Source organism: Salmo salar, chromosome 17 (assembly GCF_965601325.2).
Source record: "Salmo salar chromosome 17, fSalSal1, whole genome shotgun sequence".
NCBI classification, from domain to species: Eukaryota; Metazoa; Chordata; class Actinopteri; order Salmoniformes; family Salmonidae; genus Salmo; species Salmo salar.
Genome location: NC_138307.1, coordinates 276,758 through 303,230, shown reverse-complemented (window position 1 = coordinate 303,230; position 26,473 = coordinate 276,758).

Genomic DNA, 26,473 nt, shown 5'->3' with positions numbered 1-26,473 from the left:
GTTGAATAAAACACCAAAATACCAAACTGAGTATGTCGTTTATTTATTTCTTAACTGCCACAATGTCACAACATGTGCTTATACTACATCTACTGCTGTTATAGCTTTTGTTCTACTGTATTCGCGGTATGCGTCCTGAACGCTCACTCTAGTGACAGGTTCTCTCATATCCTCCAAATCCCTTTGAACAGCCAGGGTTAGCACCTGCCTGTTGATGTAGGCCGAGGCGTTGAGTTGCAGTCCCACATTGTCAGAGAGTGTCTTCACTGCCCCAATTAATCTCCGCACGTCCAGTCTTCCCCGGAGCGCTCCTAGTAGATAACGGAGGTCCGACCTCTCCATTTGAGTGGAAATCAGTTCGTTCTTGAACTTGTTGTACTCCTTCTGGTCCCCTATCGTTGAAGCCATAGAGTCTTTGAGCAGGTTTATGTTGACATCTAAGCTTGCTATGGATCTCGAAACGGTGTTTATTGATCTGTCAACAGCGGCCTCTTCCTTCTTCCTACTCAGGGTTAGCTTATTCTCTTGTTCCATGGGGTCCATGTACAGAGAGGTGAAGAAATTTACTCCGCATGAGAGTACGAAATCGGCCAATGTGCACACTCCCCGGGCTATGTTGCGTGAAAGACCACTACTGCGCATCCTTGTCGCAATGGACCGTGGTTGTAATGGGTAGGCTATGTTTATTACTAGTAACCATTTCCCATGGTACTGCCAGGGTCCGGTCAACACTGGAGGCTTCGAGAGTACCGGGTGCTCTCGAATATCCTGTTAAATATGGGGTTGATTAAACGAGAGGTGGTCTGGATGGGGTTGCAGGCAAATATACCCGTTCCGCTAATTCTAGGAGCTAGCCTGTCGACCAGTGTTTCCCGGGTCACATCACCGGCGCACATGAGCTTCTTGTCAGATGTCAGCCCTATACTGTAAGTACCGCAGAAGGCCACCCCCAGCATTGGCTGCATTATGTCTGTGGTACGCTTATCTCCGTTCACTCTCTCCACGGTATCCTTGAAGGGATCCCCTATGGGATCCAGTACGCCCTTTTCAAACTCCACCATGTGAAGTGTGTTGCAGAATAGCTTATGATTACTCTCCTCTTGGTTGCGGTGTCTGCTGGCGTGCTTGTTTCTAACCCTGAGAGCTGAACTGAAAGGCTGGAGTAGAGTTGGCATACAAGTGTACGCTTGGGCTCGCATCATAGTGTCCCTAGTAACGGAGCCGTTAAGTCTTTCCGATCGGCCCGTGGTGAAAATGTAAGGTCTGCGGTAGCCACTCGAGCAGTCTGACTCTGGGCAAAACCCGTTGAACGCATCTGCGACCACCATGTCGAAGGGACCACCCGTGTTTATGTGCACGTCTCCTCCTCGTACGTCCTTCATGTACAAGTTAGGGATGTACACCCCGGGAGAGTCTAGGGTTTCAGGTATAACGACAGACTCGCAGTATTGGTTGACCGTGTGCACCTGGTGCGTATTGTGAGACGTGGGTTTGCAGACGATCTCCGTGCCCAGTGTGTATAGAGCGGACTTTTGTTGCATGAGGGAGACACCACATCCCGTGAAACGAACACCTCTGAACAGTAGGTAGGACATGCCCGAGTAGTATTTGGTGTCGTAGTGATCCACTATGACATTGTGAGTCAACAAGGTGCTGTAATGCAGCCCCATCAACACCTTGGCCAAGATGTTGCTAATACCCGCAAGCTTTTGCAGTCTGATGGCCCACATGTACGTGACCAGGGACGTATCGCTAAATCCGGCATCGGTACACCGCTTGTGTGTCAATGCGGTAGGCTCAAACTGTTCGCTGACATCACACCAGCCCTCCTGTAGTGCTACCTTGGAGAAGGCGCACTGTCCATTCAAACACATCACCGTGAGAGCTCTCTCGTTTGACAGGTTCAACTCGTTGGTTAGATTGAGCTCGTGCTCTCTGTATTGGATATGTTTGAGGACAGTGTCAACACCGGTGTCGCTAGACCCCCGGCGGTACACTCTAGCACCTAGGACTGGGAGGATGATCCAGTACATGAGATTACAATAGTCCACGTCGTCCAAGGTGAAGTTAGTTGGGTAGCCATATTCCCCGTTGCCAGTTACAGTGAAACACACAGGCATGGAGGCTATCACAGAGTTGCGCCTGCTCCCAACTATGCCCTTAAACAGTGAGATTAGGCTGTTCATCAGACCCTCAATTTGTAACAATACGGTACGTTCCTCCGTGGTAATGGTCGATGTTGTCTCCTTTGCAGCCAGGGTATTCCTTATGTAAACTGCGCAGATCGGGTCGGTTAACCAAGACCAAAATAGCCTTCCCTTGGTCCAGTCTGCATTATCGAAATCGGTAATAATTCCTCGATCCAGGATACTCCTTCTCAACTGAATCATTGACTCTAACCCCTGTCCGTAATGGAGCGCACGTTCAAGGAATAACAAGTTATCTCGCACATGTTTGGCGTGCTCTGTATCTCCAAAGTGAGTGAGTAACTCGCTGCCGATCTGAGCAATTTCGCTGTCGATGCTGTTCATCGGCGAAGAGTTGAACAGAGCCACCCGAGGCCTAACAACCCAGCGCTCTGGCACAACGTGTTGTATGTTCCTGCCAGAATTGTCAGGTGGGCGAGGTACCACCATGTTGCGTGTGTCGAACTCAAGTATGGACGCAGGGTTTTCTATCTTACCGTACCAGTCTCTACTGTGCCCGAGGCTGGCCAGGTTTTCTACAGAAATGGAGTTGGGATCGGCTCTCATCAAGGAGTTGACATCGGTTTGCAGTCTGATACGACGAGCTTCGCTGAACAGCTCTTTCGGGTTACCCACGGGGTGTAGGCTACGAAGAGTGACACAGGCCACCGCTCCGTCATACTGGTGGAGGTATGAGGCGCAGGGTGATCGCTGAGCAAGCTGCTTGTAGTTGATGTCGTCCGATTCTGTAGTAGAGAGAACATGTGACGGGTTGATCTGATTCAGAGCTGGCGCCACGCAGCCGACCGTGAAGTACTCCCATTTGAAACCTTCGGAGTTACAGAAGGCCTTGTGTTCAGTGGACGTGTCTCTGTTGGCACCGTGTTCCATCTGCACTCCGTCCACCTGCACGATGGGTATCTTATCAGTGGGGCCTCCTCCGACTCGAATGTAGTTTACCTTCATGTCGATTGAGCTGTCCTGGAAACACGATTCGTTGGTGAAGGGTAGGTCCTTGTCACCAATGTCGTGCTGGGTGACCTGTTTCATGGTGAACTCGTAGCCTACCCCTGCTCTACCGGTCTCGTTGGCCATGGTGTACACAGAGAACTCGGGGGTGATCTTGGTGTCCTCGCTGACGATCTGAGACCGTATTATGCCATTGGAGCTTCTCTGGGAGATGACGCGGAACAGCGTGTCGCCCATGATCATGACTTCGGCCTTATCACTCGACAGTATCCTCCGAGCGTTTTCCAGGGCGCAAACAAAAGAGTCGGGCTGTATGTTGATCGTGCCGCACATGAGCTCCGCCATCACCAAGATAGAGTCCAATTTCTCAGCACGACCGGAGGTCCTTGTCCTTTGCGCAATTCTGTCTGTCAAGGTTGGTTGAGCGGAGCAATATCTGAGCACCTCAATGGTTCTAGTTAGCTCCCAGGAGGTGCTGACCCTGTCTAACTCTCTTCTGATCAGATCCATTGCCACCGAAGGCACTGTAACGCTCAGGAGGCTTCCGAATTGCATCGTGACCACCTTGGACCTATGCTGGAACACTTGGCTGTACTCTCTAGTCTGCACTCCGTTGCTAATTGTGTCGTAGGTGCCCTGCTGAGCCTCGCGTTGGTCCGTGATCCTGTAGCGCCTGCAGAACCTTGTACCTGTGGGAACTACTTCGTCCGGTACCAGCATCTTGTATACAAAGCCAGCGAGTAGGCGACTCGTTTCTCTCTGTTGTCTGAACAGGGTAACTCCCATGTGAGCCTGAGATATCACAACGGTGGCATCAGCGGAGATGGAACTGTTTGTGGCCGAGGCTCTGATTATGTTATCCGTCATGTACTCAGCGAATGTGCTGTTAGGCGCGACCAGGAAGTTTGGGGCTTTCACCAAACGCACAACGGTCTCCAGTGGTTTCAGCGTGTAGCTGCTCGGGTCCATGGTTACCACACTCATGATGCAGGCAACCTTTTGGGAGTCTAGTCGATTGACTAACAGCCGATCTGGCTGTGCTATAGCACAGTTAGCGAGTTGATCTCAACACCGTCCTCTGAGACAGACAGAGTCCATTGTTAAGATGTTTCTTTTGTGGTTAGACAATGTCTCGAGTGTAACGCACACCTTTGCGCTGCGACTTATAAGGCCTCTTAACCTGAGCTCCGTGTGACGTGCCTGGGAGCTTACCGAGAGCTCTATACATCTCTTCGGTGCACCTGTCGTGGTACATTAGTAAACTGGAATCGTCACCGTGTCGTCTCAGAAGGTTTTCAGCAACAATCACGTCTGTAGTGACGTCGATGGCTTTGCGTTTCAAATTGGCGAGCTTAACCACACGTGCCTGGACCTTGGTATCACTGTCCCCGTCACTGTCGACATCGTCACTGTCGTCGCTGTCGTCGTCCTGGTAGTAGTGGTAATAACCCTGACTTCGGTTTAGGTTACCCAGGTTCTGCCTGTTGCTAAACAGACAACATAAGGCTCTAAACAGCATCCAGAACATGCTGGAGGCTTGGTTCAATAAGCTACGGACGTTGTAAGTATACGAGAAAGCACGTTGGTATCGTTAACCAGACATCAAACGTTTGATAGTACAGGACCTATGTCCTACCTGATAGGACCGAGAAGGGACATGACGAGAGCTACTGCCAGCGTGTCCAGAGAACGTATATTCCGTTGCGAGAAGGAGCTTGCGGAAGCTGCTCTGAAAGACAGAGGGAGCTCCTACGGGTTAGATACCTTTAGAACACGTGAGCTTAGTCATCGTGAATGGGGTCAGTCTGACAACGTAGACTACGAGCTTTACGGGTTGATCCCTATCCACCGGGACGTCGACTCCTGGGTCTACGTAAGTGAGGATCCACAGCTGGCCATAGCAATAGAGGAGATTGTCAACACGTTCAGCCCGGCTCTCTCCGTGGAGCTGCTGCTTTACAACGTATTGGGCAGCAACAGCGAGAGCTCTACTTGCTTGGTGCGATACCTCATCAACTACTACTCCTCCAACCACGTGTGTGAACATATCAAGACCACCCTGAGGAACATGATTCGCTGGACTGTATTGGCTGGCTTTGTGCCCTGCATGTTCCTGCCCTGGAAGAAACTCAGAGCTCTTGGCCTGGGGTTATCGGGTAAAGCTACCGTAACCAACTTAGTGTCGTCAAACCCCACAGTCCACAGGGAGAAGTACAGGAAGCATGATGATGATGATGATGATAGCTATACCCGACGTAAACGGAGGAGAACCGAGAACGAGTGTAGACCTGGTAGCGTAGCCATAGGCGAGTACATGGGCAAGGGTAGACGCAAGCCACGAGCACCTTGCTTCAGGACTGTAAAGGATGGTCTCAGCCCCCCCGATGCCGCTGCTGAAGCCGTACAGGAACGAGAGGCTCACGAGAGGGCTTTGCCTTCGTTGTTGGATGTGCCGCTCGACCACCTTGCTGACACTCTGAAACTGCTGATGAGCTATTCCGTCCCTGAGACACAGGTCTCCGTGGTTTGTAAGATCATCAGCGATTGGGTCAAACGGGACATCACGCTCAAGCGAGATCCGATCAAGGAAACCGAGTTAAAAATGGCAACCGTGGCCCTGTGGGGTGTGATGAAGACCTTCGAACACGGTCGGTGCCCAGTCATACCCGAGTGCAATGCCTCGACTTGTCTGGCCTTCTACGACACTGAGACGGACCTCGTTACGACCACAGTGGACGGCGTCCTGTACAGACACATCTCAATGTGGGATAGTTGCTGGTCAGGGGGTTCCAATCTGTCCTCTTTGGCCAAGAGCGCTCATCAAACGGTGAAGAGCTGGGCTACTCTCTTTCGCAAGATCATACAGGGGCTGACAATGGCCTCTAGCAGACACATGTATACCAGCACAAGCGTAGACCGGTCTTCCTTGACACATCTGGCTGATGTGATGCTTTCGTCCCGCGGGGAGCAGCAGCGTGTAGGGATTTCGGCAGCGGGCAACTCATTTGGCAAACCGTTACTTGACAACCTGTCCCGCTTCCTGGCCAGCGACCAGCAGCTCGACATGTTTGGCCTGAACACGGCCGATCTACCAGATGTGTTTCTGAGATCCGGGGTCGGGACTACTGTTTCAGAGCACAAGTCCGCAAGCGTCTCGCACAGCCTCAGTAAAATGATGGCGTCAATGGTCTCAGAAGGCAAAGAGGTTCTGCTGGTGAGGCAGTTTCTGGGTGAAGTGACCAGGCACCCTCGCCTGGCATTGGAACGGCTCAAGCGTGATTGTAAGGACCCAGGTTTGCTGCAGATGGCTGAGAGGGTCACAAGGCAGCTGAAACATGCCATCGGCCAGGGCAATGAGACTAAATCCAATGAGCCCGTCACAGAGCTCGGCTCGGACGTTAAACTCGTGTGCAACTACCCCTCTTCTGTCAGCGTGTCCCATCTGGAAGAGACCTTGAGCATGTGGACCACTTTCTGGAGGAGCACTCTGTCCGGATTCAGCCAGTTCAACAGGAGACACAATACAATCCAGTACAACAACAGGGATACAGTGAGAGAGCTACAATCCGGGTCACCGGTGCATGTTCTCCACTGTATGCTGGTGACACTCCTGAACACGTCCGGTGTAACCTTCGCAGACAGCCTATCTGGGAGAAAGCCAGACTCTTCCCTCACAGTCAATGACATTATGCTCACCCGGGACTCGCTGCACCCGACCGCGTATGGGTTACTTTTGGCAAACAAGCTGGGCCTCAGGCCTTCCGATGTTAAATGTGAAGATGAAAAGGACCAAGGGGATAGTGCGGCCGAGTGCATGAGTGGGTTGCTCTCGGCTACATCAGCAAGCAGCGCCGACTCCTTAGCTCCTCGGCCCCACGTAGCTGAGCAACCGGTTTCCTTTGAGGCTCCAGCGGCTGAGATCGCAAAGGAGACCTTTGGTTTACAACTGGCAAGATGTCCACAGAAGGGATCACTACAGAAGCTGAGTCGGGGTCACCGAGACGCTGCTCCACTGCAGCAGAGACACAATGACTCATAGACCCCTCAGGACTCTTCTGCCCTAGGTGATCAGGCGAGGAAGCTGCAACATAGAACGTGCTGTGGGGCGGGGTGATACCACCGCTAGCCACCGAGGCTTGTCGTTCCGTGTGCGGCGCTTCAGGGACAGACGAAGGACATTGAGGCGATTGATATCGGGAGCCCTGGTTCAGGGTGACTTGGTTTGGATTTTTGTAGAGGAAACGGGATCTCATTGTTCTATTGTACATAGTGTTCATTCCTCTTTTCACCTGTCGATGTTGTCTTGATTTCATTCTGGTTTGCATGCCACGATTAAAGGTTATGTGTTCCACATGTGTTGTACTGCATGGGTCTTTGTCTTTTGTCTCGTCTCGCACATCGGGTTCAGAGCCTGGGCTCACTTTATAACCACCCACAAGGACTTTGCGTCTCTTATGTAACATCACGGTGCCAGTCACGGGTGCCTCTTTGACTTTACACACTTTGCGCTTTAGTCTAACCGGAGCCCTGTCCTCCTTGCACTTGCCACATGTTTCTTGTTGCTCACTATGAGAGATGTGGTCATCATACTCTTCATCCGTGCTCTCATCCTGATGCTGACCTGTTAGACCTTCATTGACCAATCTTAGTAATTGCTCCATTCCATTTCTGTTGTGGTGTGTCAAGAGCAGCTTGGACTGAGGGTTAAGGACGCAGGGCTGGAGCGACTGGTCGTCAATTGTAATCGTGACCCACTGCTGTTTCGGGCACAGCTGAACTTTCCCCTTTATCATCCAGAGAGGTTCCAAGCTGAGCTCGGTCAGGTCTGCTAGTGACACACGTATCCAGAAAGACTTTTTAGCTGACGGAATGAGCGTATATAGCAATGTCTCTATCGGTATGGACCTGTCTCGCAGCACCTGAATGAACATGTTGATTTGCTGAACAGGGTCGATCCTTAGCCCTGCGCACTGTTTGTGTTTCTCTGTGGGCCTGTATTGCACAAAAGCATACTCTTTGTCTAGCAACGCAACTCCAATCAGGTAGTCTAGGGTCACCAAGTCTTCTCGTATGGTTTCCAGAAATCTACCATCGGAATCGTGAACGGTCTGCTGCTGCTGCTGAGGCATGTGTGGTTGAGGAGGAGCAGGTGCGGGGAAGAGCATAGCGCTAGGATGATACGAGTAGGATAACATGTTTCAGGTTCTCAACTGTAAAGCCAGAAAGTCAAATGTGCTGTCGAGCGCTCGAGAGAAATCTGAATCGGAGAGGAAGTGGTTGAGGTTTAGCTCAGCGAAACTCTGTCCGATCTCGCAAGTACTATGTAAACCTCTGGGTCTGTAAATAGGGTTGCTCCAACCAGCACCTCGGTCCACTATCCACCTAGGCGTATCTGATCTATCCAAGGATTGCCAGGCTGGCACTCTGTTACCTCTCTCCGATATCTCAAACAAGGCGTGCTTCCAGAATTCAGAAGACTTGAACGTTATCTGACAACAGGGACACAGTGCGTACTCGCAACTGCGGTCAGCTTGACGGGCATCCTCATGACACACGGTCTCTTTCGCCTCTCTCATCACTGCAGCTGGGATAGTGAATTCGGCCCGCTTCACAAAGGTAGATCCTTTTCCGTGACCGGGGTCGCTGGTGACCGAGACCGTTTCTGGAACCAACTGCATGTAGCCGAAGACACTATTGTCTTCCATGTACAGAAAATGCCATTCTCCTGTCAGGTCTGAGGATGACCTTTGACGCAGCTGGCAGTTGTTCTGGGCACCAGTGTCCTGTTTCTGTAGTTCCGATATGTATGACTCTATAGTCTTCAGGCGGCTGCTACACGTTCCCATTAGGTCTCGCAGCTCCTTCACTTGACACTGTATGTTGATCTCAGCCCTGCTCTTGGTGGTAGACCCTTCCGCTCTTGCCAGTAGGGATTCAAAGTGTGCGTTCACTATATGCCATACCCTTAGAATGGACGATCTAGAAGCAACCGAGGGCGCTACCCGGCAGCCGATGTTTGGGTTCTCACTTGCCATTGATGATGTTGCTGCCCGAGAGCCCCCTCTACTCTATACATCTCACAAGTCCTTTGTTAAGTATGTGTCTCTTGGCATTGGCTCGCCACTGATGACTCGATGACTTTCCTGACCTTAGAGAACGGCCGCTTTGTTGAGGTGCAGAGCGATTTAGTTAAAGCGAGCTGTATGGTCTGTCGACTGTATCCCAGGTTTGTAAAATCAATGTCCTTGAAGCTGGGGAGACCGCGAGGTCGGCAGCATTTGGGGTTTCGGGTGAGGTGACCGTCGACGGTTGCGATCAGCTCCACCCTAGCGTTCACTTTACCCTCCTCTCTCAGGTACGCCTCGTGTGCGACTATGATTTTGTCATTCAGAGAACTGGGATTGTCGAGGAGCCAGGAGACCAAGTTGATAAACTCTGGGTTCTTCATATGGTAATTTGTTAGAACCTTATCCTGGAAGGAAGAAAGCTTGCTACGGTACCGTTCGACGAATGCGCCTCGCACCACCTCTCTGTATGCAGGCCAGTATTTCGGGTGACTGCGGTCAGTCACTTCTATGAAGTATGTCTCCGTGAGGTACACCAGACACATCTTCTCCTGCGATGTCAGCATGCCGCGCCGCTCCTGAGCAAGCTCGCAGCACAGCCTGTTGAGATGGATGTGTATCTCGACCAACGTTGCCACTTTAGCCAGTGCCGTAGGGAGTTCTTTGGCTACGTCCCTCACCTTTTGCGAGTTGATAGACATGGACGAGAATAGCTGATGTCTGGTTTCCTCACCAGCCACGTTGACTGAGGAGAAGAAGAAGGGTGTGTGGAAATGCTTCTTTGTGTTCTTCATGAGGATCACCACGGTTAAAGGGTTGGCCACGCCGTATATGTAGCAGGTCAGGTTCTCGTTGCTAACCGTGAACGGCTTAGTCGACACCATGCAGGTTCCCTGGGATAAGGCTATGGTCTCGAACACCCCTCTGAAGTAGGGCTGTAGCAGGTACTTGGCGTTGGAGGTGTAGTTGGCGCTGCGGCTGGGGTTGGACGAGAACTCTATGCGGGTGTTTTTATAGCCGTGTTGGGAGCAGAGCCTCTTCTTGTCCGACACGAACCTCAGTCTGCTCAGCAGCTTGGTTTTAGTGGTGTTGGACTGTATCTGAGCGTACCTTCTGAGATGTTTGGAGACAATGGTCGCATTGAACTTCTGATTGCCAACCGTGTTTACGTGCAGCACGTGGAGGAGCACGTTGTTGTCCAACTCTACCAGGCAGCTCCCTTCGGTCCTGAGCGTGTCATTTGTTGTCCCTGGACAGGCTACGTAGCTGTAGTGGGACATTGCCTCGGGTTGAAATATGACATTCGGCCTACAGTCTGTGTGGTTCGGCTTTGTAAAGCCAGTGAAGGGTGCCTTTGTTGCACTCCATATCGAGGATCCACAAGGCTCCCAGCCAGCAAAGGCGGGACACTCGAGATTCGTATAGGTGGTTGACAGCAGGCACTCTGGATCTACGAGTGTCCCATTTACACCTGGGGTATGAGTCGAGTGGAAGAACGGGACACTTTCTTGTGCACAACAGCCGTTGGCGACGACATCGGACCTTGTTCTGAGAGAATGGGTCATGTTTACCGTGCACAAATAGCGCAGCCCTAAGCTCGCTGGGACACAGATGCAGGGAGTCTTGGGGTCTGGCGAAGAAGAGTTCAAGATTACACAGCAGGAGCTTGCGGTTGCCAGCATACACTAGCACCAAATGAGACCAGAGGAGCTCAACTGCGATCTTGGTCTCAGTTGATACGTCAGATGACTGACAGACCTCTCCCCATTCCGAGGGAGGTGTCACCGAGAGACTATCTATCAGGTAGACCAGGGTTCTGGTTTCAAATTCAGAAACCTCACCCCTCAAGTCCCTTGATACTGTCAGACGAGCCAGTAAAGCATGAGCAGCAGCCTTCGCTCGATCATGACACTCGGACAAGAAGCACAACCTGCAGTAGACGGGTAGTAGCTTTCCCAGTAGCTGAACCACCGTCGAGCCGCTGGGCTTTAGAACTGCAAACGTTCCGTGCTTGTGCTGCTCAAAGTGAACATAGGCTCGAGTTCTGGGAGACCAAACGTTAGGGCCTGAGATCAGCTCTCGGTGCTTCACCAGACACTCTATTAAGGCTTCACTGGCGAGCTGCCCATTGGTAACGGTAGTACACTCAATCTCGTCCATTAGGTACCCAATAAAGACATCGTACCTTATTATGTCCACGTGCGGACCGGGGCAGCTGCCTTTAGGGTCAAGCAAAGGAATCCCTGAACTCTTTTTCGTAGCAACTGCCATTAAAGCGTGCTACGGGAAACTACCTTCTTGGGAGGACTCGAGGGACCAGATAGGGCTGTCTGGACGCGAAGGTCCTTCAGTCGAAAAGAGACCCAGATTGAATAGCGAAGGGAAAGAGTCTGTGTCCCTGGGACCTATTGATGACGAGTACAGACGTCTTTACTGTGAACTGAGGAATAAAGCGCTGTCAGATATAAAGGGTTTGGTGAGAGAGCACGTGGAAAACATGAGCACGTCCTCCTCCTCCTATGACTTTATGAACATATACGGAATGTGTTCCTTTGACCCACCCAATGTAACCAGGATCTCACAGCACAAGGGTGAGACTCTAATTTGCAAGTTTACTAAACTGGCATGTCCTCAGGAGAACTCTAATTCCAACTCTCAAAGACTCATCACAGTCAGTGGGATACTCAATCCGCTAATCAGCGCTCGGGTTGACCACGGGGAGCTGGATCTTACTCACTGTGGCGAGTCAGATTACCACAGAGCCACGGAGGAGTTCGCTAGACTCGACTGCAGGAGTAAAATGAGGATACCGAGAGTACACAAGGTCGACTTGGGCAGTACAATAGGCAGCATGGAGAATCGATTCATTTTCACCGTGAGAGAAGACTTGCACACGCTCGGCTGTGCATACAGGCAGATGATGGTTTTAGTTGAAATGTTACACCTAAACATGATACATTTCATACATTCATAGAGGCCGGGTTCGTGTCATGTTCCACCGTCACCCTTGGTTATTGTATATGTGTAATAAAGAACTTTACCATCACGCAATGTGTCTGTTTAAATGTTTTATTGCATTTAAAGGTTTTATATCATAACTACAACACTGCAAACTCTCTACACCTATAGGCTACACACAGCCAAGCATCAAAAACACATACGGGTATACAGAAATATATACAAAGAGTCACTCTGTATATGTGAGGTACAACAAAAGCAATCATCAGTCAGAGTCGTCAAAGCCAAAGTCCACCTCCGTGTCATATATTGTGAGTTCGTTTTCCGCCTTGGCCTTCTTCTTCTCGGGGCTACCGTCGTCGAGTTCCTCTGTAGGTCGTTTCACACCGGGCCAGTGACCGTGTGGAACATGGCTGTTTCCTTCCGATGATGTAGAACAGGACGCAGAAGAGGAGTAAGAACATGACTCCTGCCCAATTACCTCGATGTTGTTATTCTTAACAGCTGACACGAGTAGGTCAAACTCCTTTTCATTCAGCTCAGGCGTCATCATCTTGATACGGTTTACATCTATCTTGGGCAACACGCAGGACACCCCTCTCTTGATCCTCGCCACCATTTCGTCGATCGTACTTTTGTTCTCGCTGGCACAGTTGACTTTTCCACCTCCCTGGGAACTGTACAAGGTTGTATCGACGCACCTATTGCTGAACACCTTGACAGGGTAGTAGCTACCCTGTCTACACAGCTTGACAGAGCCGTAGCTGTTGTTGTTGCTGTTGTTCGAGAATACCCTCATGCTGGACATGACCATCATGGGCGCGTGGATCATGTATTCCTCGTTTGCAAAGACAGTGGCAAATTTCATGGGGCCCATCTCGCCAATAAACACAACCCTGTTGTACGACATGTTCTTCTCCTGCATAATCTTTCGGACCTCTTTTTTCGTGTCCCCTATCTTATTCAGAGACCTGTGGATGTAATCAGGGAGACGGTTGTCGTGGGCTTGCAACCACTCCATAGAATCCAGATCTTGGTAGTTGACACCTTTCATACCAGGGTTGCCGAAGGCTGGTCCAGTCAGCTTTATCAAGGTGCCATAGGATGCTTCAAACGAGTTTGTGTTCTCATCCTCGTCCTTTCCGTGTCTGAACTTCCCAGCCATCGATAGCGAGATAAGATGTTTGCACAGGTTAGACTCGGTCGTCTTCGGGGCATAGATGACACGGGCCAGCTCGGCGCAGAGGAACCCCATTGCCATCATCACAGTCTGTCTTATGGTCATGGCCAGGGTGAGTGTGCACATTGGCAAGGCTCCATGGGACAAGGTTAGCTGATACTTGCTGCTGTTGCTAAGATTCTCCTCGTGCACGAGGTTGTTGTACCTGGGGTCGTTCATGGCTTTAACACAGGCCACCTCTGTGAATTCACCCGTGTTAAACCTGTGGTGGTATCGGCCGTAGAAAAAGGCATCTGTCGCCACCTTGGTAACCGCAACAGGCTTATATGGCATAGACAGCATACTGTTTAGACTACTATTGGGATTGATCTTAGACTCTGCTTTCAGGGCAATATTCAGCATAGCCTTCATCATGGTGTTGTTCGTCATCCCCAGAGTGACTGAAGTGAAGACACCCAACCTCGCTTGACTGCTGGGAGGGGGTCTCTTGTCTTCTTGGCCAGTGAAGACTTTACCGAAGTAGAGCACGTTGCCTTTCTCCTGCCCAGCAAACCCTACCCCAGTGGTGGACAGGCAGCTGTCTGTCATTTGACTCAGCTCTACCATCAGGTTCGCGCTCTGGTGACGCACCACTTCTGTGAATTTCGTCATAGAACTCTTGATGGTGGTCATTACAGTCTCAGTGAAGTCGCTGTTCGCGTGACAGGGAAGCATGTTGGTCATCGTGCCAAATACGGCGCACTGGATGTAAGCCATTATGTTATCCGACATCAGGTAGGAGCAGATCTTCAGGGCTTTGGTGTCTGTCTGTCCTCCCATGAGTTTCAGGCCGATATTCTTAACCATCGCCATCCTGTCGCCCATCTGAGGAGCCACGAACCAAAACTTTTTACTCTTGCTTTCTACAATCTTGTACCCCTGCATACGCTGCAGTACACTGTGATCGGTCCAGCGAATAGTCATATCCATCCCGATGGACACATCAGACCCCTTAGTGTCCAGTTCATACCCCGTGAACAGCCTGTAATATTTCAATCTTGCCTCGGGGTTGCTATCTGTGATCGCCTCGGTCTCACCTTTTCTGCCTTTCTTACCACCCACTTGCTGATCATAGTAGGGAATGAACATGGGCTTCACCAGAGTTGCGGCGCACAAGGGGTCGCAATAATTCACCTCAAGGAAGGCGGCAGACGCAACACTCATTATGGTAGCAAGGTCCTTGTCCTCCATGCAGCTGCTCACGAATATAGCAAGTAACTGAATCAGGTACAGGAATACCATGTGTCTAGGCTCCTCTCCATGTTTGTGAACTATATCGCTATCGCGGAGATCGTCCAGGTCGAACAGGTCGAGCAACTTGCGCAGTAAGGACAGAATCTGACTTGCCTTACTTTTGTGGAAGTTGACAAAAACACTCGGGTAAGAGTCGTCCCCACCCTCCTCTTTGGAGGCTATATTAAGAATGTTCCCACGCAGAGCCTCGTCAGTCAGGGTGTTCTCGTACAGGGAGAGGACAGTGTCCCGAGTGAACAATTTGCACATGCTGAGAAACAGGGTCGATTCAAAGTCCCGGTTTATCTTAGGAACGTTCTGCAACGCCAAGAAGTGCCCTAGGTGTTCTGCGTGCACCTTCAACACCTCGTCGGGGAAGACGTTTGGGCAATGGAGATGCAAGACCACGGGGGACTTGAGAAGCACCGGAGCAAATGGGGTTGTGGGGCAGGGGTAGACGATACCGGAATCGTGTGGTCCCGTCGCTATGCAAAATCCATCCTGTTGCAGGCTTACCTGGAGTGTCTTAACACAGTTTGTCATTCTAAACAGAGAGATAGTGGGTCTACTCCACGACTACAAACTAAACTAGTCAAGATGTTGACGTCTAAGACAAGGACTTCGGAATGCGGTGACGCTTACAAATTCTGTTTGGAACTCTGGGATGAGCTGTCTCAGGCCCTGATTGAATCACAAGAGTCGAGTACTGTGTTGCCAAGCAAAGAGGAGTTGTCTCAGATGCAGGGGTATGAAGTTATGATCAGACTGGCTCTCCTGGCAGATTTTTATAGGTATCAAAAGGAGGATCTGGCTTTATATAGGGAGGAGTCAACTGAGAAGTTGTGTGCCATTAGAGCCAAGGCATTCAGCTTCCTTGCAAATGGCCATAACGTCCAACCAGAGCGTAACCGACCAACGGGAACCCTTGTATCCAAAACGCCTCTGTGTCGTCGAACTAGAGCCAACTCATCCATCCCCAGACCGTTGTTACAGCCACAGCCCCTGTGTAAAAATATATTCGGGACTGCCTACCGCGGTTGTGATGTCGGACCTCATATGGTATGTGCTAGCAAGGCACCTATGTCTGACTACAGCTTTCTTGTCCAAGTGAGGGAAGACACGGGAGGGCACGGTCCTCCACACACTGGAGAATCAGCAACCGAGCTATCGCTCAGTCTACATGAGGCTGCTGCGCGGACACCAAATCAGAGCGGCGACACCCTTGCAACAGGCTCAACGCTGCTGAAGAGTGTTAACCCCGTCGGCAAGAAAAGTGACCGGCTGAAACCAGGACCCTGTTCACCTTCAATGTGTACGAGTAAACAGGACACAGGTCTGTGTGATAATAGGGATAGTCGAGAAAGGAAGCGACCTTACCCACAGTCCGGTGAACGACCCAGAGATGGGGAAGCTTCGATAAAGTGGACTAAACTCAGTTTTTCAGTGAAGAGGAAATCTTACCAGGCGAAACTCATAAGAGCCTTCCAGGTGGTGAAAAGTGTCGGACACCCTATGCTTACACTCAATTCCGAATGGGGTCTGAGTTGTTACTACAAGCTAGCTGTATCCTACACAACAGATCAGCCACTGGAGATGGCAGCGGCCTGTCTACCCGAACTGCGGCAAGCCGTCGACATCATCCACAGTGAACACTTTCAGAAGCTGCGCGAACTACCGCTCGGGTCTCAGATGCTACTATACGCTGTGCTCAACTGTCACATCAATTGGGTTGACCACAACCACAAGCAGATACTCCTCATACCGGGACAGCCCAGCTCCCGCGCCCCTAATCAGGATGGAGACTTGAGGTGCTCGAGATGTCTGAAGAATCAGACCTTCCACTCTTCTGAGGTGAAAGGCAACCCGAGAAACATAGATGTGGAATTTGACTTTGAACAGATGAGGTTTGGGTCATCGTGCTGCGCTGCGCCCATGATAAACGTACCCCTCAGCACCAATCTCGTCAACACTTGTACCTTTACCGAAATGAAACAGATGTACACCTCCTGTATGACATGCAAGCAGCCAATCTTTTCCGAAGTACTAGTGGATATGGAAACACTCTACTCGCGCTGTGTGGCCTGCACCTCTGCTGACCCTATATGACACATCTGAATAGACACTATGGATCACAACAAGACTGAGGAGGCTGTGACCGAAGACGCCTCAGGTATTGTACACCAAGCGGACATCACCAATAAGGACAAAGTTATGGCCGAAGCAACATCAGGCATTGTGCACCATGCGGACGTGGCGGTGTTCAGAGCGGTGCACTGTATACCCTTTGCTAGATTGAAATATATTATGTGCACACACTACGGAGCTAATAACTTTGACACCGAGTGGCAGAGGGTCCGAGGTGATGGGCGACTCTCGGTCAGCGGCAACAAAAATCTCTACCTGTACCTAAGCATAACCAATAGGCTGGACAGAAAAGAAGGAGCCATCCGAGATATTATGGCCGTGTACAGGGATATCACCACAACGGAATCCGAGTGTAAAGACAGAGTTGAGACCTTGGCTGAGGATCGGACACCGCCTCTAGTAGAGCGCGTGGACCCTTGCGCGTTTGATAATACAATGATCGAAGCAGCAGAGAGTGTCATGGGACTGGAGGAACCTGAGTATATGACAGAGTATCTGGATACTTTCAAATGTAATACCACTCGTAGCTGCTTCCTTGAACTTGGTGAAATGACTTCTTACGGGTGTGAGGATTATTCAGATGAGGAATGGGAACACGAGGAACTCGACCGTCGTTTGAACAACCAGGATCTGAGGTCCATGTCTGAGCCAGCCCAAGGCGAAGTGGATCAAGACAGCAAGGGCGGGTACAAGGCTATATTGGAAGACTTGACTGTTGAAAAGCCAAAAGCTGTAATTGACCAGGACTGAGGTCCATGTCAAGTCTTCATTGCTTTGTGTACATTTGGTGATTGTTATACTATAGACTGTCTTGTATCATTGTGTTTTGCTTGTACCACAGACATAAATAAAAGCTTTGTGTTAGACACAATCCTGTCTCCCGTCTTCTTCACTGTCTCCCCTGTTTTCCACACCACAGTTCCCGCTCATGCTTCTCTAGCTCAGGGCATATGACCATGGGACCCTGTCAGAGAAGTGACTGGAGCTGTACGTGTCATATGACTGTAAGGTTCGACGATGTACATCTTATAAGTCGTGTAGACTACACCTGGGTGCACATGTCTGATATAGAGAAGAGAATGCCTATATCTGAAAGTCTGACGGAGCCCGGTCTTGATGGTTTATTTCGCATACCCGTAGAGTCGCATGTGATCCCAAGTACGAGGTATATTGTCCTCCGGGCTGTATACACACACGGCGGAGACAGCTACGGACTCGTTACAGCCAAACATTTTACCAACACGTACACCGATACCAAGGGCCACAAAGTGAAAAGGATCAGCGTTTTAGCAAGAGCGCCCTTGGCCTGGGTGAAGATCAACACACACAATGATACGACAGTGCCCCACCTGACCTACCCTTACACAGGAGACATGGTGTGTGGACACCAACCCGATGTTATCGTCTCAAGGATATATGCCAATATGAACCGTTACGTGAACAACACCTTAGTCTTTACCTCATACACCCCGGACTCTGGCGAAAGAGATAGTTTAGCCTCAGAATTGGTAAGCGAGACATTGTCTATACTAGCGGCCCCGCTTGCATTCAAGGCTTTGCACGAACAGAGCAGGCTAACACTGGAACGGTTGCAGTGTCCGAGAGACCGTGACATTCTCACCATACCCGATCCACACAGAGCGCTTTGGGGGACGTGTGTATTGTGGCAGCTAGACTCTGAACTAGGGACCCTCTCACGTGCAACTGTTAACCAACAGACAGACCTAGCGCCAGTCCCATCTGCTGCTCGGTGGTTGAGACTAAGGCTCACGTGCACGGGTTTAGAGGTGACTAGGTGTTCCGAGGAAAGTGCTACCAAAGACAATATACAGGCTCCCTACTGGGCAGTCGTACTCACGGCCCTGTGTTGTGGAGCACTGGACCGTTGGTCACAGGAGCTAGACAAACAGTCAAGGGCCTTGAGAGTCGACGTTAGTCTACTCCTAAGTGAAGGAGAGAAGAACGAGCTGTGTCAACGCTGCGGGTACGCTTATCGAATATCACCCGTGGTGTGTGAGTCAAGGCCCAAGAGAGTGTCAGCTGTGTTACAGATAGACAATTTGCTCCTGGGTGGCATCTGCACAACTCTGTGTGCTACCGTCACCCGACATAACCGAGATGGATCAATTGAGGCCGGATCTGAGAAACAAGCCCGTTACCAGGCAGACCGAGAACAGAGATATTGTCTCAATCACCGAAGGGTCTACAGAGCGAGCTGTGAGGAACAATGGGAACTGGACAAGTGGAAGGGAGAGTACGAGTGCAGGGAAGGAGAAGAAGTCGACCAGAGTCAAGGAGAAGAAGACTTCGTCACGTCCACGGCCCGAATCACCCCCCGGTGTGAACGAAGAGCAAAGCAGATTGCATCGTGGTGGGAAGATGACGAAATGTGCTACTGGGGACAGGAAACAGACAAAGCAGGTAACAGAGCAGACCATCGACAGAAATACAGGTCTGGGACAATCTCTTCAACGTACAGGAGACGAGAAGAACAAGAAGACAGATGTAGAAAGAAGCAAAAGAGCACAAGTAAAGATCACAAAGAAGACTCTGACCCTGGCTGGTGGTTATGGCAGAAGGACTGTCGACAGAGACAAAGTGAGAGACTCGGGTACTACACGCATGGAGAAAGGGTCCGTAAACACAGGTTCTGGGAACTCTACCTGTCAGGATCACACCACAGAGGCGCCGAACACAGTAGATACTCCACTTCGATTGGACTTTGGCAGAGATTCTCATGCAATGTTGTTCGGTATCATATCAAAACTCTTCCCTTTGGACATCAAGGAGGAGCCCTCAACATCTAGTACGGAGCCTGTCATAGAGCCTGCCATCACCACAACCCCGGGCAATGGATCTCCCTCACCTAGCAGCCTCAGTGACACCTTAGTGACAGTAGAGGCACTGGGGAATAATTTTGAAGAGCTGGCTAAGTGGTTCCAACTATTTGAGAGCACAAACGCCAGAGATGTAATAGGATTCGATTTAGCTATGGAGCTGTGCGGATGTTACGATATCATCATCCGTAGACTGGGGAATGGTCTAAGGGATACATTTGGACAGACAATGTTTATACAAGGCCCACAACATGTCAAAGTAGCAGACCAAGCGCTGCAGTACATTGCAGCCTTTGTAAAGGGAGATGTTACCCGTGATTTGAAACCTGCCTTACAAGATCTGCTTTGCCAATCCGATAATACCAGAGACTTGGAAACTAAGACCATACGGACCGCTTTTGAGGAATTGTCCACTGACAGAGGCAACATATCTTCGGCTCCTCAGATCGGCGAGTCTCTTAAGGTACAATGGGGTTTTGTAGTCGAGTTAGTGTGTGCTCTCGTCGACATTATCCAGACCAACACTAACCGGTCTTTACCTGGGACACTTGAGAGCACAAGACATCAAAAGGATCTCACCTTCGCTAGGCAGGAAAATGTCCGATTGCAATCCGAGTGCAACGAGGCCAGGAAAACCATTGATAAACTAGAGCGTGAGCTGTCTATCGTGAGACAAACTGCTACAAATGAGGAACTATACAAAGATGAAATCCAGAGGAAAGCACTGGAGAATGATAATCGCATCAGTGAACTACAAGAGGTTTACAGCAATGCGCAGAGTGTAGAGGAAACCCTAAAAAGGGAAATAGTCAGGATCACAAGTGAACAGGAACACGAGAGGTCCGCGTGGAGTGTGAAAGTACAGGGATTAGTCACTCGGTTAGAAACAAGCCAGTCGACGATCGACATTATGCAGAGAGACCATCTAACAGAGAAGGACGCCCTTCAAGTTCAGATATGTACTCTGACAGCGGATAAGGACACCTTGTCACAGAATGAGGCACAGCTAAAGACTCATATACAAACAACTGAGGCTAGTCACAAACAAGACCTCGATGAGAGACGCATCACAACTGATGTGCTACATGTCAGTGTATCTCAGCAGAAAGCAAAAATTACAGAGCTTACTGACACCATTGACAAATATATTGCAAGCAACCAGGAGCTCCATCAGACTGTGACCACACAGGATATGGAACTAGACAACATGATCAAGCAATTGCAGATGTCTAAAATGACATTGCGTTCACTGGATCAGTTGTTTGGGTTTGAAATTGCCAATTGTGACCATAGCACTGTGGTAGATAGGATAACAGGTCAGCGAGCAGCATCGGTTGAAAGGATCCAGAGTGTTCTTAAAGGAACAGTTATCCAGGTAATGAAGGATGATGATGACGATCACTGCTATCAAGAGCATATGGACACTGCGTCCGATACCAGTCAGCTGTTCAAAGATTATGAGTGTGAGATACACAACATCATACAACGTCTGAGTTTAGAACATGAACCCATGGATGTGAGCGGTTGTAGTTATACAAGACAAAGACGCATCAAACCCTCACTAAAACGCAGACTATGTCCAAATGTCACATTGGAGAGGAGCTCATATGACCACCCTGTGTGTAAGAAGCAAGAGTGTACGAGTGAAGTAAAACACGAAGCGAACCCTGAAAACACAGTGAAACCAGAGAAGCGAGAAGAGCCTAATCTTCCAGTGAAGATCGAGTCCCAGGATACCCCCGATAACAACAATGGTGACTGCTGTCAACTAAGAGGACAAGAGAATAGTAACCCCTCTGTTGTTAACGATTATAGCAGTAAGCACAGTAATGTCTACATGGTTGACATTGAACTCTGTGAAAATGATCCTAACGCTAGGAGACATATTCCAGGCTACATAGCACAATCACTGATAGACAAAGATGTAAAGCTCATCAATTTAGGATGTGAGAAGCATATTGACACTCTATTGAATGTGTTACAAGTATCTGAAGAGGTGTCTGAGTATGTAGTCAAGGCTCTGTCAGAATATAACACAAGCACCTGTCATTGCTCACAGATGACAAAACTCTCTCAGATACTGAAATGTAGCCTTTTTATATGTTGGCCCCCAGGGGATGAGCACGAGATATATGGAGCGGAAAACAATGACAATTGTGTACATACCATCATAGTATACAGAGAGAACAGGGGCAAATTGTACTACCTGCTTGCTGTCAAAGACCAAGGCTCTTACACATACAATCTTGCAAGGCTACCTTTCGAATCACAGTTCCAGGTACCCAAGCAGGCCTTTAGACACATTTCCGATGGTTCATGTCAAGGTCCAGTCGTTTCCAACCCGATACATAGTGTAGATACTATTGAAACTAGTCACCTTGTACTACACGGTCACTTATAGTTGGATAGTCTTCAACAAATTCCTTACTCAACATTGCAACAACAACAAATTGGTTTATTACATTTGTTTATTTTATATAGGGCAATCCATGTAATATACAATGCTTTTCTTTGAAAATGTAATTTGAAAGTACCATAAAACAGTTTATTCTTTACAAGGTAATATATACAATACAACATTACATTATATGTTGATAGGGTCATAGTATGTTATATGTTGTCTTTTGCAATGGAACATGACACAATAAAAGCATTTCATTTCACAATACAATACTTGCCAATAGGGCCCTTGTTATGGTAACATGTTATTCACACTACTGTATACAGTTTGCTGAGTTTTGTAATGGATGTAGAGCATTCAGAACAGGTGCTAGAGCATCTGCATGTTACATGGCCACAGTCTCCAACCCAGTCCTTGTGACTAGAACATGCATGACATGTAAACACAAAGTCTGGTACTAATATAAGGGGTCTGTTACAGGTGGACTGTGTTCTGCAGATTGGGCAGTCAAGGACACCATTTTTCTTGATCTTTCGTATACACTGTATACACATGACGTGTCCACATGTAAGGTAGCGGTTTGACATTCCCAAACAGCAGAGACAGGTAAACGGGTTGAGGTGTAGCTCCTCCAGCTCATCCGGCTCATCATTGTCATCAGGAGCTATAAGGGTAGACACATAGGTTATAAAACTCGTGTACACAAAAGTGAAGTGTACAGAATGTCGATTTAAGGGTATAGTTACAATAGCTATGTACAATGATCTACTTACCTGTAAGCACAACATTGTGATCTGATTCAAATTCCACCATACATGTATCTGTAGACACATAATGTGGAGACACATACTGGATATCTGAAACAAATCGACCATCTGACTCCACAACGGTGCTTAGGGGTGCCCATTGGTCGCTGTAGTACAGGGCAAGTGGTATACTCTCCGACAGCGAGTCTTCTGAGATGGTGTCAGTACGACTGGTCAATGGCTGTGGTTGTAGATGTACCGACTTGCGAAGAGGCATGGTGTAGGGTCTGTGTCTCAGTACTCTGCCCTTTGTTTTTACTGTGATGTATTTCATGTTGTGGTAGAACGTGTCGACGTTGGTGTCCTGACCAATGTTCTCAGTGTAGGGGACCGTGTCTGCATATATCAGCATCATATTGTGGTTAAACAGCGCTGTACAAGGAGCCATTGCTGACAGTGCTATGTTGGAATCCCAGACGTTGGAGCATACAATCCCGTATGTCTTCATCAAGTCGTATATCCTCTGGGGTTCTTGACATTGCACTGTTATCATCCTGGTTGATGACCCAGTCAGTACAACAGTGACACCGTGTGTTTCCTATGGGTCACACATACAAACAATTGTTAACAAAGGCCTACACAGAGACATTTCATGTTTACCGTAATTAGAATGGTTTAGGGACTTACATGTTGACAGTGCAACTTCGTGGTCGTCAACTTGTCTGCGACGGTCAATCCCTTCCGCATCGTCCAGTCGTACCCTTTCACTAATGCCACTGTGTTACTCAAATGTTTATAGAAACTGAGTCCTGGTTTACTGTCAGTGTGGCCGACACTGTAGGTGTTACTAACAACACCCAACGCGTGTTTGTTTCCCAACAACGTATCCACATTGCCGCATTCCTCCATTATATTGACATTCGGTTCAACCCAGAGATTTTTCATCAAACGTACTAACTGGGTTATGTAGTTGGTAGCCCCTTTAGGTTGAATCTCAATGCAGATAACTGTCAAATGTCTAGTATCGTTGTATGTCCACCTGTTCATATACCACTTTGTGATGTTATCCGTGAGAAAGTTGATGTGGTCCAGTGGGTTACAACACCACCGGATGAATATGGTAAGGTAGACCATAGTATTAGTGCTGAGCAGTAGACAGGCCAGACTGTAATGGCTCAACGTAGTAGCTGAGGAACTTCTTATAGGGGAGCCCCATGGCCTCAACATGAATCATTAGTTCACCCAATGGTGAGGCTCCAAAAGTTGTAGCAGTGAGTGGATGCTCACGCATCACATCACAGCTTAGACATCCGACCAAATGCACCTGCATATGAGAGCACAGCCATCCAACCGAATCTACCCTATCCAGTCCATGTTAGGTATCTATGCTTTTTGTTAACCACTGACACACAGCCCACCCGAATACTGCTGACTCCTCCGACCAAATGCACCTGCATATGAGAGCACAGCCATCCAAACGAATCTACCCTATCCAGTCCATGTTAGGTATCTATGCTTTTTGTTAACCACTGACACACAGCCCACCCGAATACTGCTGACTCCTCCGACCAAATGCACCTGCATATGAGAGCACAGCCATCCAAACGAATCTACCCTATCCAGTCCATGTTAGGTATCTATGCTTTTTGTTAACCACTGACACACAGCCCACCCGAATACTGCTGACTCCTCCGACCAAATGCACCTGCATATGAGAGCACAGCCATCCAACCGAATCTACCCTATCCAGTCCATGTTAGGTATCTATGCTTTTTGTTAACCACTGACACACAGCCCACCCGAATACTGCTGACTCCTCTGACCAAATGCACCTGCATATGAGAGCACAGCCATCCAACCGAATCTACCCTATCCAGTCCATGTTAGGTATCTATGCTTTTTGTTAACCACTGACACACAGCCCACCCGAATACTGCTGACTCCTCTGACCAAATGCACCTGCATATGAGAGCACAGTCATCCAAACGAATCTACCCTATCCATTCAATAAACTACTATATTTATGTAGTAGTAGTAGTAGTAGTAGTAGTAGTAGTAATAGTAGTAGTACACAGGCATATGTTCAGACTGTTGATATTAATGGCGATAATATATCAATTGGAAAGGACAGAAGTGTCACCACCTGAAGCTATTGCCAGACCTAGAACTGAGATTAAAATGTCAACCTAGACTCAATTGGTACAATTGCAAGTAGGTGACCACACAGCTTCCTATGTTACTTTACTTTATAATACATACACACAAAGGGGAAGGTTACGTTATGTGTCCTTGAATGAGTGCTTCGAATACAAAATAAAGTATGCCTTTACCTTATAATTGTTTAGTCCAATATCTAGGTATAGGTACTAGTGTAACGTTACATGTGAAAACCTGGAAATGTTTTAGATCGTACAGTACAAAGGTATTCTGACCTAACACTATGTGCGGCCTGTGCCTCTGACACTTCAGGTTCGGAGGCTCATCATTTGAAGACGGAAAAGTGGTGCTGGTGAACCCTTGTACACATAACCAGGCGTCTATCCCATATAGAGACAGGAGGACAGTCTCGCCAGTAAGGAGGACCAGCCATGTCTGGTACTATAAGCAATGTTCCTAATAACAGTACTTTGTACCACTCAGACAAGAGCCTCACTGACACAGACCTGTGCATATGGAGCGTGGCTATGGTCCTAATAATGGTTGTGCTGTCACTTGTCTGCTGCTTGTGTTACATATATGTACTATGTGCAAGGAAGACAAGATACACCAGACTGCCTTTGATTTCGGTGTGATTCTATTATGTGCATGTGATGTTACTCAGTTGACCTGCTAATAAACAGACACAAATGTGGTTGTTGTGGTAGTGTTCTTTATTTGTGGTCCGAACAAACAATACATCAAGTATACAATGAATAGGACATGTTTTGAAATTGGTTACACAGCTGAAGTGTGTTCATGGACATAGCCTAATGTCACATTTCAGAAGGGCTACACATCCTCTTTCACTCTAGCTGGGTCCCGGTGTCACACGACCATCTCGATCTGTTCTGGTTCTATTCAGATGTACAGGTAGGAAGGAGTAAGAAACAGACAGTAAACCACAGTTGTATGTGTCAGGTGTAGCAAGGTAAGAGGCTATATGGACCGGAGATATAGTTACCGTTGTCCACAACTGGAATCACAGAGGAGGCTGTAGCTTCCACGACATTGCCTTCATACCGGCAGGTCCCCTCGCATCTAATCTCATCACAGTAGCACGTTGTGGGGACATACACGGCGTCATACTGTAGCGAATGTACACGCGAACATGGTGTGTAAATAGGGGACGATGCCCTTTTGCTACAGGTCTTGTGAGTTATCAGCAGTGCTAACCCAAAAACAATCATCAACGGAGCCGCTATTAAGGAGATATTGAGCCAATCGTCCTTGTTGTAAATCCACCAGTAACTACTGTAGTACTCGTCATGGTTGAACATTGTGAAGGTGAGATTGTCCGAACACTGGATGTACTCTACTGTGTTGTCTACGGCTATACACAGGTCATTACCTAGAGGTACAGTGTGAGTGTTGGCAGATGTCTTTCCTTTAACACTTGTTTCTTGCGTATCATCAACATGAAATGTGGTTATATTTGTATAGCACAATGAAGACACAATAACCAATCACTATTGGTACATATGTCAGGTATGGGGTTTATTTCACATATACAAAAAG